Below are 13,492 nucleotides of genomic sequence, written 5' to 3'. Positions count from 1 at the left end.
ACAACACGCCGGATGCATTCTAACACTTCATCCATCCAGCTCGTATTCTATGGTTGAGATCTCCATCTAATTCTCCGTTCTCTTGCAAGATAGATCCTAGGTAGCGAAAACGGTCGCTTTTTGTGATCTTCGCTAGATTGCTCCGGTCATTAGTGTGGATAAGTATATAAATGGATAGAGATAGGAAAGCAAACACAAGATGTACGTGGTTCACCCATATTGGCTACGTCCACGGAATAGAAGAGTTCTTATTAATTGTGAAGGGTTTACACAAGTACATAGGTTCAAGCTCTCCTTTAGTGAGTACAAGTGAATGATTTAGTACAAATGACATTAAGAAATATTGTGGGAGAATGATCTCGTAATCACGAAACTTCTAAGTATCGGAGTGTGGAGTCGTCTTGACTTGCCTTATCTGTCTCATAGGTAGATGTGGCATCTTCTCTGGAAGTACTCTTCCTCCATCCAGGGGTGGTATCTTTAACTGGTGGAGATGCACAAGGTAATGTATCAATTTCACTTGAAGCTTACTTGTAGTTTCAGGCTTGGTCAAGCGCGATACAAACCATGTAGTAGGAGTCCCCCAAGTCGCCGAGCTAGGGGGTCTGCTGAAAGAGGTGACAGACAAGGTAAGCAATCAGAGCTCCGACTGATTGTTCACCTTCTCCCCATCTTGCAGCAGCATGAAGGATAAAGAGAAGAAAAATGAGAAGAGATGATATGAGATACTTTTGCTTTTGAAGAAGTAACTTTCCACAGGCTTATTCTTGAACTGAGCTGGAGGGTTTTCTGGTTTCCTCCAGAGTATAAGGCCGACTGAAGAATTTGAGGGTCAAAACAAGTCCATCAAATCTAGAGTACGTTCCACCCTGCTGATATGGGATACTTTTGCTTTTGACAGAGTAATGGATGTATCGGCACGTGTGCTGTTACGCTTGTCTCCACATGCTTCCTTGTATCCTTCGCACTTGCCCTATCTGTTCCTCAAGCAGATGCAGAATCTTCCCTGGAAACATAAGATGTTGAAGATGAGTACTCGAGAGCAATGCCAGGTAAGTAATCAGGTAAGGGGTTCCAGGCAGTCAGTTCTTGGCTGGAAGCTTGATTCCAAGTGCTGACTGATTGCTCTCTTTCTCCTTGTCTTGCAGGTAAAAACAAGGCCAAAGGAAAAGACAGGGAAAAAGCATGATATGGGATACTCTTGCTTTTAACCCTGATGATATGAGATATTCTTGCTCTAGTATAGCTTGTTTGCAGAGGTATTATCGGGGGGAAAGAAAGCTGAATATTTCGAAAGGCTTCGTTGGGAGTGCCCTCTCAGATATGATGAAGGGTTGAGCATTTTTGCAGGTCTGCCTGTCCGTTGGGGATGGAGGTTGACATATATAGGAGTCTCCCTAACAAGTAGTAATGCTATTCCTTTACCCTGCTTGGTCATAGCACGGTAGTGGGAGCTGTCAGTTTCACATGTTTTAACTCTGTCAGAGCACTTTGAAAAAGTGGTCTGTGGTATCTGGCTCTCGAGATTCGGAGAACGATGCCTCTTCGATTTTTGAGAAAGCAATCATGCTGGGGGTCTGGCTCTCGAGATTCGGAGAGCAGTGTCTCTTCGATTTTTGAGGAAGTAATCATGTTGGGAGTCTGGCTCTCGAGATTCGGAGGGCGGTGCCTCTTCGATTTTGGAGCAAGTAATCTTGTTGGGAGTGTTGTCTCGAATGTGAGTAAAGGTTGGGCATGTTTGCTAGTCTACCTTGCCACGAAGCACAAAGGTTGATACACAGGGACTTTCCAATTATCCAGCAATGGTACTGTTCCTTTACCCTCTCTTCGATTTTGAGAAAGTAGTCATGTTGGGAGTCTGGCTCTCGAGATTCGGAGGACGGTGCCTCTTCGATTTTGGAGCAAGCAATCTTGTTGGGAGTGTTTTCTCGAATGTGAGTAAAGGTTGGGCATGTTTGCTAGTCTACCTTGCCACGAAGCACAGAGGTTGACACACAGGGAGTTTCCAATTATCCAGCAGTGGTACTGTTCCTTTACCCTTGTGGGTAATAATATGGTAGCTAGACCTTCAAAATTTATGTGTCTAAACTTTGTTAGTGTTGTTTCTTTGCTATTCTTTTACCTTTCTTGGTCAGAGCGATGTAGTGGGAGCTGCAAGCTTCACGTGCTCAACTTTGGCAGAGAACTTTGGCAAAGTTATCTGTGGTACCCATGAGCTATTGTTGCGTGTGGGAAGTGGGTGATTGAACAGTAAGATTCATGTGCTTTCTACTTCACCAGAAGTCTTCGACAGAATGCCCATAATTTCTGCAAAGCTGAGTGTGCGTGTGACAGGTGCTGACAAGGCTAGAAAAGTAGGTGCCTCTTCGATTTCTGAGATCGGCCCTCGTGGTCTCTGAGCAGCCCAGCTTTTGAGAAAGCGAGCGCCTCTTCGATTGATTCGAAGAACGATGCCTCATCGATTTTTGAGAAAGCAGTCACGCTGGGGGTCTGGCTCTCGAAGATTCGGGGAGCAGTGTCTCTTCGATTTTTTAGAAAGTAATCATGTTGGGAGTCTGGCTCTCGAGATTCGGAGGGCGGTGCCTCTTCGATTTTGGAGCAAGCAATCTTGTTGGGAGTGTTTTCTCGAATGTGAGTAAAGGTTGGGCATGTTTGCTAGTCTACCTTGCCACGAAGCACAGAGGTTGACACACAGGGACTTTCCAATTATCCAGCAATGGTACTGTTCCTTTACCCTCTCTTCGATTTTTAAGAAAGTAGTCATGTTGGGAGTCTGGCTCTCGAGATTCGGAGGACGGTGCCTCTTCGATTTTGGAGCAAGCAATCTTATTGGGAGTGTTTTCTCGAATGTGAGTAAAGGTTGGGCATGTTTGCTAGTCTACCTTGCCACGAAGCACAGAGGTTGACACACAGGGACTGTCCAATTATCCAGCAGTGGTACTGTTCCTTTACCCTTGTGGGTAATAATATGGTAGCTAGACCTTCAAAATTTATGGGTCTAAACTTTGTTAGTGCTGTTTCTTTGCTATTCTTTTACCCTTCTTGGTCAGAGCGATGTAGTGGGAGCTGCAAGCTTCACGTGCTCGACTTTGGCAGAGAACTTTGGCAAAGTTTTCTGTGGTACCCATGAGCTATTGTTGCGTGTGGGAAGTGGGTGATTGAACAGTCAGATTCATGTGTTTTCTACTTCCCCAGAAGTCTTCGACAGAATGCCCATAATTTCCGCAAAGCTGAGTGTGCGCGTGACAGGTGCTGACAAGGCTGGAAAAGTAGGTGCCTCTTCGATTTCTGAGATCGGCCCTCGTGGTCTCTGGGGAGCCCAGCTTTTGAGAAAGCGAGCGCCTCTTCAATTTCTGAGACCAGCCTTCGTGGTCTTTGAGCAGCCCAACTTTTGAGAAAGCAAACGCCTCTTAGATTTCTGAGATCAACCCTCGTGATCTCTAAGCAGCCCAGCTTTTGAGAAAGCAAACGCCTCTTCGATTTCTGAGCAGGCGCCTCTTCGATTTCTGAAGCTCCGTCGAGTGCAGATTTTTATAAGGGCTGACATTAAGTTCCAAAGCACACTTGAATCTCCACCAGTAGAAGCTTCATTCTTGCACTTCTAAGATCTTGATTTGTCCGACCTCTTCTCTCTTCAACACCTTTGAAAATGTCTGGCCCCTCCGACCGTCGTTTTGACTTGAACCTTGTTGAAGAGGCAGCCCCGCCTTCTCCAGACAACATATGGCGCCCATCCTTCGTCTCCCCTACTGGTCCTCTTACCGTTGGGGATTCTGTGATGAAGAATGATATGACCGCTGCGGTGGTGGCCAGGAACCTTCTCACTCCCAAAGATAACAGACTACTTTCCAAACGGTCTGATGAGTTAGCTGTTAAGGATTCGCTGGCTCTCAGTGTTCAGTGTGCAGGTTCTGTGTCTAATATGGCCCAACGCCTATTTGCTCGAACCCGCCAAGTTGAATCATTGGCGGCTGAAGTGATGAGTCTCAAACAGGAGATTAGAGGGCTCAAGCATGAGAATAAACAGTTGCACCGGCTCGCACATGACTATGCTACAAACATGAAGAGGAAGCTTGACCAGATGAAGGAAACTGATGGTCAGGTTTTACTTGATCATCAGAGATTTGTAGGTTTGTTCCAAAGGCATTTATTGCCTTCGTCTTCTGGGGCTGTACCGCGTAATGAAGCTCCAAATGATCAACCTCTGATGCCTCCTCCTTCTAGGGTTCTGTCCAGTACTGAGGCTCCAAATGATCCCCCTCTGGTGCCTTCTCTTTCTGGGGCTCTACCGACTGCTGAGACTTCTCCTAAGCAACCTTTGTGAAGGCTCCCTCTTGTGTGTTTATTTTGACTCATGTATATGTACATATTTGTAGCTTATCGGGGATATCAATAAATAAGCTTTCCTTCATTTCAACGTATTGTGTTAAATACACCAAAGCCTTCTTCGCTAAGTTCTTTGAATTTTCTTTTGTTGAAGCTTGTATGTTGAAGCTTTCTGAGTGGAGCATGTAGGTTGGGGTAGTGTTCCCTTAATTTTCCGAGTGAGGAAAACTTCTCGGTTGGAGACTTGGAAAATCCAAGTCACTTAGAAAAAATTTCAGAGAGCGATCGATTATGTGTAATAGCGAACAAAATGCGCGTATATCAAAAGGACTCTTATAAGGTTATATAAAAGCAATTACAAAACGACTCTAAGGTGATTCGCGTATGTCCGCATGGACTGATTCTAACCGTACGTTGAAGCTTGTGTGGAGCTCGCAAATCATCGACAACCAAGACCAGTCCCCATCCTGCATGCGAGTGGCTAAAATCTGATAGTGTAGCAAAATTATTTTCGCGGAGAAATTTGTATGGAAAACAATAAAGGTAGCCGTCTGCATCTCCTGAAGTCGTCCAAGAAGTGTTTGTTCATGATAGACCGGAGCTGGTAGTACTAAAAACAAGCTTTGAAGTTTTCCTGTTGTTTTTACTGTGCAATCATGCATGAGCAGGTTCTTAGTTAATTTTTTTCCCCATACTATGACAATTTTCTTTGACAATTTTCTTTGGCTCTTTTATGCAAACCCCGAAGTTTTCTGTTCTCATTTTCCCCAGATTTTGATTTTCAATAAGACCATCTCCAATGGTTGGGCTAAAAGCCAAATATTTTAGCTCAGAAAATTTAGCTTTTAGCCTAGAAACAGCTTTTCTGCTCCAACCGTTCTGGCCTAAAATTTTAGCCCAGGATTATTAAAGAATGAACTTAGGCTATTTTTTTTTCTTAAATTAAATTTAAAAAATAAATAAATATGTAGACTATCGTAAATTAATTTTATGAACATTTTAATCTAAAAAAATTTAAATTCCGATAAATATTAAAAAATCACTAAATTTTCCACAAATAATTATTGAAGGCATCTAGATTAATAGAAACAATACAACCGATAATACATAAACTTAATACAACCGATAATTCATAAACCACATAATTAATAAATTAATAAACTTAATTAATAAAGCACATAATTCATACACTACATAAACTTAATAATCATATCCACCATCTTCACTTGGTGATGGACTTCGTTGAAATGTTAGGATATAGGGTTTAGAGGATTCATCGTCTTGATTTTTTGGTGTTACTCTTGTCTTGTAAATTTCCATTGCTTTGTCACCCTATGCAAAAAATACATAAAAATAATTCGTTGCAACATAATATTATGTACATGACAAATAAAATATCAAGAACAAAACTCACAATTTCTGTGGCGCTCCTTCCACTAGCCATGCCAACCACGGCTCTCTCCAAGCTTCCCTTCCATAAAGTGCATGCTTTGTTGATAGTCTTCCACCGATCATAAACACCACCACCATCCCGCCCACCGCCATTGCAGTTTTCTTGAAACTTTGCAATGATTTTATCCCACAAAACCTTCTTATTTTGATTTGTGCCAACTGTACCATCTTCGCTAACAGAAACCCATGCCAAGCATAAAGCAACATCTTCCTCACATGTCCAATTATGACCTCAAATATGCTCTCTTGCCATGTTGAACAATTCGGAAATGGAAAGAAATAGTAAAAAGATAAATTGGAAGAATTGTAAGAGAAATTTGAGTTTTGTATGGATGTTTGAACAAATACATAGGTATTTATAGAGTTTTTGGGTGAATTTTGAGTTAAATAATTTTTTTTAATTATTTTGGCCGTTGGATTTAAATTTGGGCCATTTTTTACCGCTAGATTTGATTATATTTGATCTCAGCCGTTGGATTCAATGTATTTTAAAATAACATATTCTAAAAAAAAAAAAATTGAATCTGGACCGTTGGATCAACCAACGGTCCTTAGATCTCAACCCTTGGTTTAAAAATAGAGCTGTTGGGGTTTTTTTGGGTGGCCAACCGCCTATGACAGAGGGGCCCACCCCTGTCGGGCAATGTCTGCAAGCCCATCGCGTGGGCGCGTTGGAGAGTGACCGGGCCTAGACTGGCCCAACTGCCCGCGAGTCCACTCGCATGGGGGGAATTTGGCCCAGCTTTGGCATTTGGCATTTAGTCCAAAGTTTTAGCATGGGTTGGAGAGTGTTTGGGGGGAAATTTGGGGGAAAATTTAGTATTTAGCCCACCATTAGAGATGGTCTAATATAGTTAAATCTTGTGTTTGTAATTAATTATAATTTGTGTGACATTTCGATGTTAAATACTACCAATTACTAATTAGTGAGTTCTGGGTATATTTAGGGAAATTTTATTTAGACCTATTTATTCTCTTTCTACACCCAACTTATCTTCTTTTATCTTGAAATTCCGAATGTGCCCAACAATTCTCCTTCTACATTCAAAAGTGAAAAGAAAAAAAAAACAAAAAATCAAAAATAAAATTTCAGAGGAAACTCCTGGCACCTTTCTGTACAAAGTCTTGGATTTTTATGTGGGGTTTCTTTTTTTGTGCGTTTTTTTTTCTCTAATGATAATATTAATATTGTTGTTAGTTATTAAATTCGACTATTGCATATGTTAAATTTTACTTCAAATTGTAGTAATTGTCATACACGTAAATATTTTTGTGTAGAATTGCAAACCGTTTGAATTTTGGATGAGAGTTTAGAATATTTATAAGTTGGTTCTTTTGTGGGATCTCCATATAGCAAATTTATCCTACTCTGTATTTCAAAAATTGTAGGTTAGATTGTCTACTGTAGCTATACAATTCTTCAGTGTATGCTTTCCCTGATTGATATAAAATCATACATGAATCTTCTCATTCAAATACAAACAAATGAAATTAATTTGTAAAATTGGATTCTGGCATTTGGAAATTAGTTTGAAAGCATGTTTTTGTATAGTGTTAAATATATGCACAAATATATTAAAAACTTTACATGCTTTTGGGCAACTATTTTTTAAGTATGTGAAGTCCTTCTGTTGCATTGATACAACTGTATCTTCAATTAACTTACAATCTATTAACATTCAAATGAATTAAGATGTAATATTGTCACGTGAACATCAGTACTTGCTGACCACCTTTACACATCACAGAACACATGAACTACATTTTTCTTGATTCTGCTTTCAAAAAATATAATTAAAAAATTCACCGATTTGGTAAAGTGCTTTTATATGCACTTTAGAATTGTGCTATCTTCCCAATTTTTGTATAAATTGTGTTTCCATCGTTGGGGTCCTCTAATTATGTACAGTCTAGACAGATTCACTGTATAATTACAAGTTTGTAGCTTCTCTACAATTTAAAAAGCAAGAAAATAAGTATTAATGGTGTGAATTAAAAACATCTAAAAAATATTATTTATAATTGAACAATCATATGTCAAACAAGTTTTTAAGATAACACTCAAACATAAGAATGTCATAAGCTGTAACTGTGATAAAATTGATGTAGCAGTACAAAATTCTGCACTACAAAACCTTACACACGTATTTATAGTTCTTAGAGACTTAACATATGTAATTAATTTTTGTTTTTTTTATCAGATATTTGTGTCGCAAGCGACATACGAAATAACTAGAGACCGAACAGAATAGGTAGCGTGCAATGAAGGTATTGCGGGCACGTTTGGTGGGCCATAGATTGGCATGGATACGACATGTAGTGCTGGACTGGATGGGACTTGCCTAGATTCATATTCGTTGTTTGGTACTCACTAGCGGAAAAGAATCCTCGTCAGATTCTTTTTTTGGAAATCTAAGGATTTCGTAATCGTGACCGTTTATCGTATATTGTGCAATCAGTTTTTATTAGGTACTATTTATATTTAATTTTAAAATTTAAATTTTGAAATGATTTCTGATCGCACGATGTACGATGAACGGTCATAATCACAAAATTTCTAGAATGCCCAAGAAAAAGATCTAGCGAGAATCCTTTTCCCTCACTAGCCAGCAGACTGGACTAAATTAGATTAGATTAGTCCTTGTGGTCTATTGCTGTTCTAAATTTTGTCCCTGCAATCGTACAGTTGTAATATATGAGGTATAAAACCTCCCAACGAGTCAGAATATCAGATCATATTATTAGTATATGGAGGCAAATTCTCTGCTCTTCTATTTTCCATACATTTTCATCCTGTGCAGTCACAGTTAAACCACGTCAACATTTTATATTGGTTTTTTATAAAAATAATAAGATAAAAAGAAATAGTAATATAAAATATTGACGTAACTTAATTGTGACCGCACAAACAAAAAAAAATGAAAATGTATGAGAAGTGGAAGAGCAGAGAATCTGCCTCCTTAGTATATTCCCACAAATAAGGACCGGATGAATTTTGACTGAAACACAACGTGAAATGCAAGTGATATGAAAGGCCCCAAACGCTGGATCCTTTTCCCTCACTAGCCACCGGACTGGACTGGATTTGATTAGTCCTTGTGGTCTATTGCTAAATTTTGTCCCTGCATTCGTACAGTTGTAATATATGATGTCTAAAACCTCCCAATGGGTAGGAATATCAGACCTTATATCTATAAAGATTCCCACATATAAAGCTGCTGTACCACACATATTTGTTTTCCTTTTTCTTCTTTTAACTCTGGGAATCCAACCGTTTGGATTTCTTCTTGAATTTTTTAATTTTGTAGTCTCTAAATTTGAAGATTATACTATTAGAACTCTTCATTGGAACTATATTTTAGAGAACTGATTATTCTCTTCAAGTCCCTATAAAAGTCCTCAAGAATGATGGTGGAGCCCATAATGACGTGTTTACGAAGAGGGAATGGAACGTGTGGAATGAAATTGCACACAATTCAAGCAATTCAAGTGTTTACTAACATGAGAGAGAATAATAAGGTGGGACCCAAATTAATTTTGAATTAGACTCCGAAATTTTCCAGAGTTGGATTTTCTAATAATAATTGGTATTTGGATTCATTGATTTGGTGTCCTCCGAGAATCAAAGTTTTGTTCCAAAATTAGCCTCATTTATGTTCTCAAATTCAAAACAGCCTTACAACTTCATTGCCAAAGCCTACAGAGATACCCATATCTAGGAATGACAATTTTAACTGTTAAAACCGATAGCATTGGATAACTGCCCGAATGAATTGGATTTGAGTATAAAAATTCGGGTATATTTTGGATAGGGAAAAAACCGTGAATAATATTCAGTTATGGTTTTGAATATGGTTATAGGAATCCCATTCCCCAATCCCATTCCACAATTTTAACCGTTAAAAACGATAGCAGTGGATAACTGCCCGAATGGATTGGATTTGAGTATAAAAATTTGGGTATATTTGCCTCCATCTCCAATCGAGGGCCAAAGGGACATAGGCCCAAACATATTGTTTAATGTTGTTTCCCAAATCGGAGCTGTTCTTATTTTGAAAAAATTGGACTAATGTTGATTTTAGTTTTCGTCTCTCTCGTAATTACTCTGAACCCCCAAAAGATTTGAAATTTCTGGTAATTGTTCTCATTGTTTTTGACAATTTGTCTTTAGAATTTTTATAAATTGCTGCCATTGTGTTGTGAAGTGTTATGATTATTTCAAAGAACACCGATTCTATCAATTGCAACTCTGCAGATGGCTATTGAAATAATGGCCTGCGAACGGAAGGAAAAAAAAAAGCCTAGAAAACACCATCGGATGATGTTTTAATCAATTGAGAAAACTGTAATTACTCACATTTTAAGAAATTAAGGTTTCTTATTTCCCTTCTTTGCAGGAAGCTATTAATTCTGCGTCATCGGTGACTCAAACCTTAAGCGGAGAAGTGGCTGACGGTCAACGTAAGCTCATAGCTCTTGCAGCTGCACGAGGAAACTCAAGTGCAGTAAATCCTCTGGTCACATAACTCACTAATGGACCTTTGGGTGGTCTTCATGAGAAGGTTCGTTCGATCTTAAATATGTGGAATATGTGGATATGTAACTCCAAATGTTCAATTTTATCAAATGAATGTTGGTTGGTTGGCTATTTTAATCATGAAAAGCAATTTATTTTAGTTGAGCAAACATTATGCATGGACTTGGAACTTCTACCTTTGAATTGTAGTTGGAAGGGTGTATGATAAATTTAGTGGGATTTGAGCATAAGCCGGTTGCCAACCCAATATAACTGATCGCATCCCGCAAGAGTAATTTATCCACATTGGAGAATTTCTCATTATTCAATTCTACTGCATTTTTTTTTCAAATTTAAAATTTAAAATTTTGGTTTTGATTATGCAGTTCGTGGATTCTGAGTTGGTGCGGCATATTTAAATGCTGCTGTCCTCCACTGTTCGAGCCTGGGCCTCCTCCACCACCATAGTGGTATATTTTCTTAGGAGCCTACTTTGCATGAATTATTTTGTGTAATTGGTTGTCTTAAATCTTTATTTGATCTAACTATTCCAATTTGGCTAATTTGTTTTTCAAAATTTTATTATATTGGAGTTGAATTTGGTATTTTGGGTATGCTATCTGTGGATGCTTAGAAAGATATGGATATATGCTCTATAAGAAACTGTAATTTACTTTTGTCTTTGATTTTTCACTAATTGGATGTTGTGATGGGGTTTAGTAATTTTCAGTATTCTTCAATTATTTTGAATTTGCAAAATAAAAAAACTCATGGAAATAAATCAATATTTCTTTAATCTGTATGTAAGAGGACTTTACAATATGTCATCAAGTTTAGACCAACAACAATGAATGGCAAACTTAGGATTAATGCCTCTATTAATTTGATGTTTTCTCATGGTCAAGAAATATATACAACTGTCTTATTTATTGGACAACATCATTCATCGTCTATATTTAATATTAATTGCTTTTCTTAACCTATTTTTCCATCAATCTTTTATGCTTCATAATCTCATTTGGTTTTTGATTTTGTGAAATGTTTTGGAAGTGGGAGTGTGAAATGTGTTGATGCTGATGATAGTGCCAAATTTGGTGACACTCCTCAACTAGCAGAGCAGGTAACAGAGCTGCTTCCAACTCAAATTTAATGATTCAAGCTGCCTAAGATTTGCATAACATTCCCAAGTTGTAGTCGATGTGCTTGAGTGGTTGAGTGCTTGACTAATGAATGTAACCACTAAGATTTGGATTGTTTTTGGGGGTGAGAAATAACATTGCTAATTTCAGATGCATGGGTTTGAAATTTTGTCGAGTATGTGATTCTGTGTTGTGTGTGTATTGATTGACTGATGAAAAAAATGTTGCCATAAAATATTGATTTTGACATTTTTTTTTAATTTATAAAAAGGTTGTATGATTTGTAAAGATTCATGATTGATGGTTTGGTGTTTTTGGGTTCTTGGGTTGTGTTGATTATGCTCTTAACATTAGTCAAGGAGATCCGACTACTTATCGAGAAGCTATAGCTAGTGATGAGCGAGATAGTTGGATAAGTGCTATGACAGAAGAAATGGAGTCTCTTTACAAGAACTCTGTTTGGGAGTTGGTTCCTAAGCCCAAAGACAGAAAGCTAGTTGGATGCAAGTGGGTATTTAGGAAAAAGGAAGGACTACATGAACAAGATGCCGTGAGATTCAAAGCAAGGCTCGTGGCTAAGGGGTACTCACAGAAAGAAGGGGGGATTATGATGAGATCTTTTCACCTGTAGTCAAGCATACTTCTATCAGATTGCTTTTAACATTGGCAGCTCAGCATGACATGGAGATTGAGCAGATGGATGTGAATACAACATTTCTTCATGGGGATCTAGAGGAGACGATTTTCATGGCTCAACCAGAAGGGTTTGTTGAATATGGGAAAGAGAACATAGTATGTCAGCTAAAAAAGTCCCTGTATGGCCTGAAACAGTCTCCAAGACAGTGGTACAAGAGGTTTGATTCATTCATGCTGAAAATCAATTTTAGAAGATGTTTATATGACTGTTGTGTGTACTATCATGTGTTCCAAGATAGGATGATCATATTGCTATTGCTATATGTGGATGACATACTAATTGCTTGACAAGACAAGTCTAGAATTCAAGACTTGAAGAAGATGTTGAGCGATGAGTTTGACATGAAGGATCTAGGTGCTGCACAGAAGATTCTTGGCATGGAAATTCAGAGAGATAGGACCGCTGGAAGGATCTGGATATCACAAGCCAAGTATATTAAGAAGGTTCTTGAGAAGTTCAACATGCAAGAAGCAAAGGTAGTTTCAACTCCTTTGGCGGCTCACTTCAGGTTAAGTGGGCAACAGTGTCCTACGTCCGAGGAAGAGCAACAAGTAATGAAGAACGTGCCTTATGCTAATGCAGTGGGCTGCCTCATGTATGTAATGGTATGCACACATCCTGACATAGCTCAAGCAATCAGTGTCGTTTCCAGATACATGGCAAATCCAGGAAAGCAATATTGGGATGCAGTAAAATGGATTTTGCGTTATTTGAAGGGTTCTTGGCGACAAAGGATTATGTTTGAGAGGCAAAAGGAAAGTGCAGGGGTGTTAGGATATGTGGATGCTGATTATGCAGGGGACTTGGACAAGAGAATGTCAACTTCTGGTTATGTGTTTACATGTGCAGGATGACCAATCAGTTTGAGGGCACTACTGCAACCAATTACAGCTTTGTTGACCACAGAGGCAGAGTATATTGCATTGGCCGAAGCTAGAAAGGAAGCGATTTGGCTTAGTGGCTTGGTAAGTCAAATGGGAATCACTCAAGATTGTGTGAAGCTGAAGTGTGATAGTCAAAGTGCCATTCACTTGGCAAAGAATCAGGTTTTTTTCTGGAAGATCAAAGCACATTGAAGCAAGGTATCACAAAATTAGAGATTGGGTGGAGTCTAAGGAAATTTGGATTGAAAAGGTTCATACGGATGACAATGCCGCAGATTTCCTTACAAAGATAGTGCCGGCCAAGAAGTTCAAGCATTGCTTGAACTTGATCAATCTCGTTGATTGATTAAAGTGGAGCACCTCCTCACTTAAGGTGCAATGAGGCAAGAAGAAGATTGCCAAGGTAAAGACTTTTGAAGATTTCCAGAGCTGCTTCAAGAAGGTTCAAAAATACTCGGGGGTGCAACGATCAAGACTT

General features: G+C 38.8%; 2 protein-coding genes across 2 annotated transcripts in view; both read right to left on the bottom strand.

The window, feature by feature from the left end:
- LOC126594459 (ankyrin repeat-containing protein BDA1-like) overlaps positions 1-13,492 on the bottom strand; it is a 152,002-nt gene that overhangs the window by 8,204 nt on the left and 130,306 nt on the right. The gene's annotated exons all lie outside the window — the stretch shown is intronic.
- Positions 1-13,492, bottom strand: part of LOC126594470 (ankyrin repeat-containing protein NPR4-like) — a 93,279-nt gene that overhangs the window by 72,518 nt on the left and 7,269 nt on the right. The window lies entirely within an intron of this gene.

This window comes from Malus sylvestris, chromosome 12 (assembly GCF_916048215.2).
Source record: "Malus sylvestris chromosome 12, drMalSylv7.2, whole genome shotgun sequence".
NCBI classification, from domain to species: domain Eukaryota; kingdom Viridiplantae; phylum Streptophyta; class Magnoliopsida; order Rosales; family Rosaceae; genus Malus; species Malus sylvestris.
The sequence above is the reverse complement of the archived record's forward strand: the minus strand, read 5'-3'. Positions and strand labels throughout refer to the sequence as shown.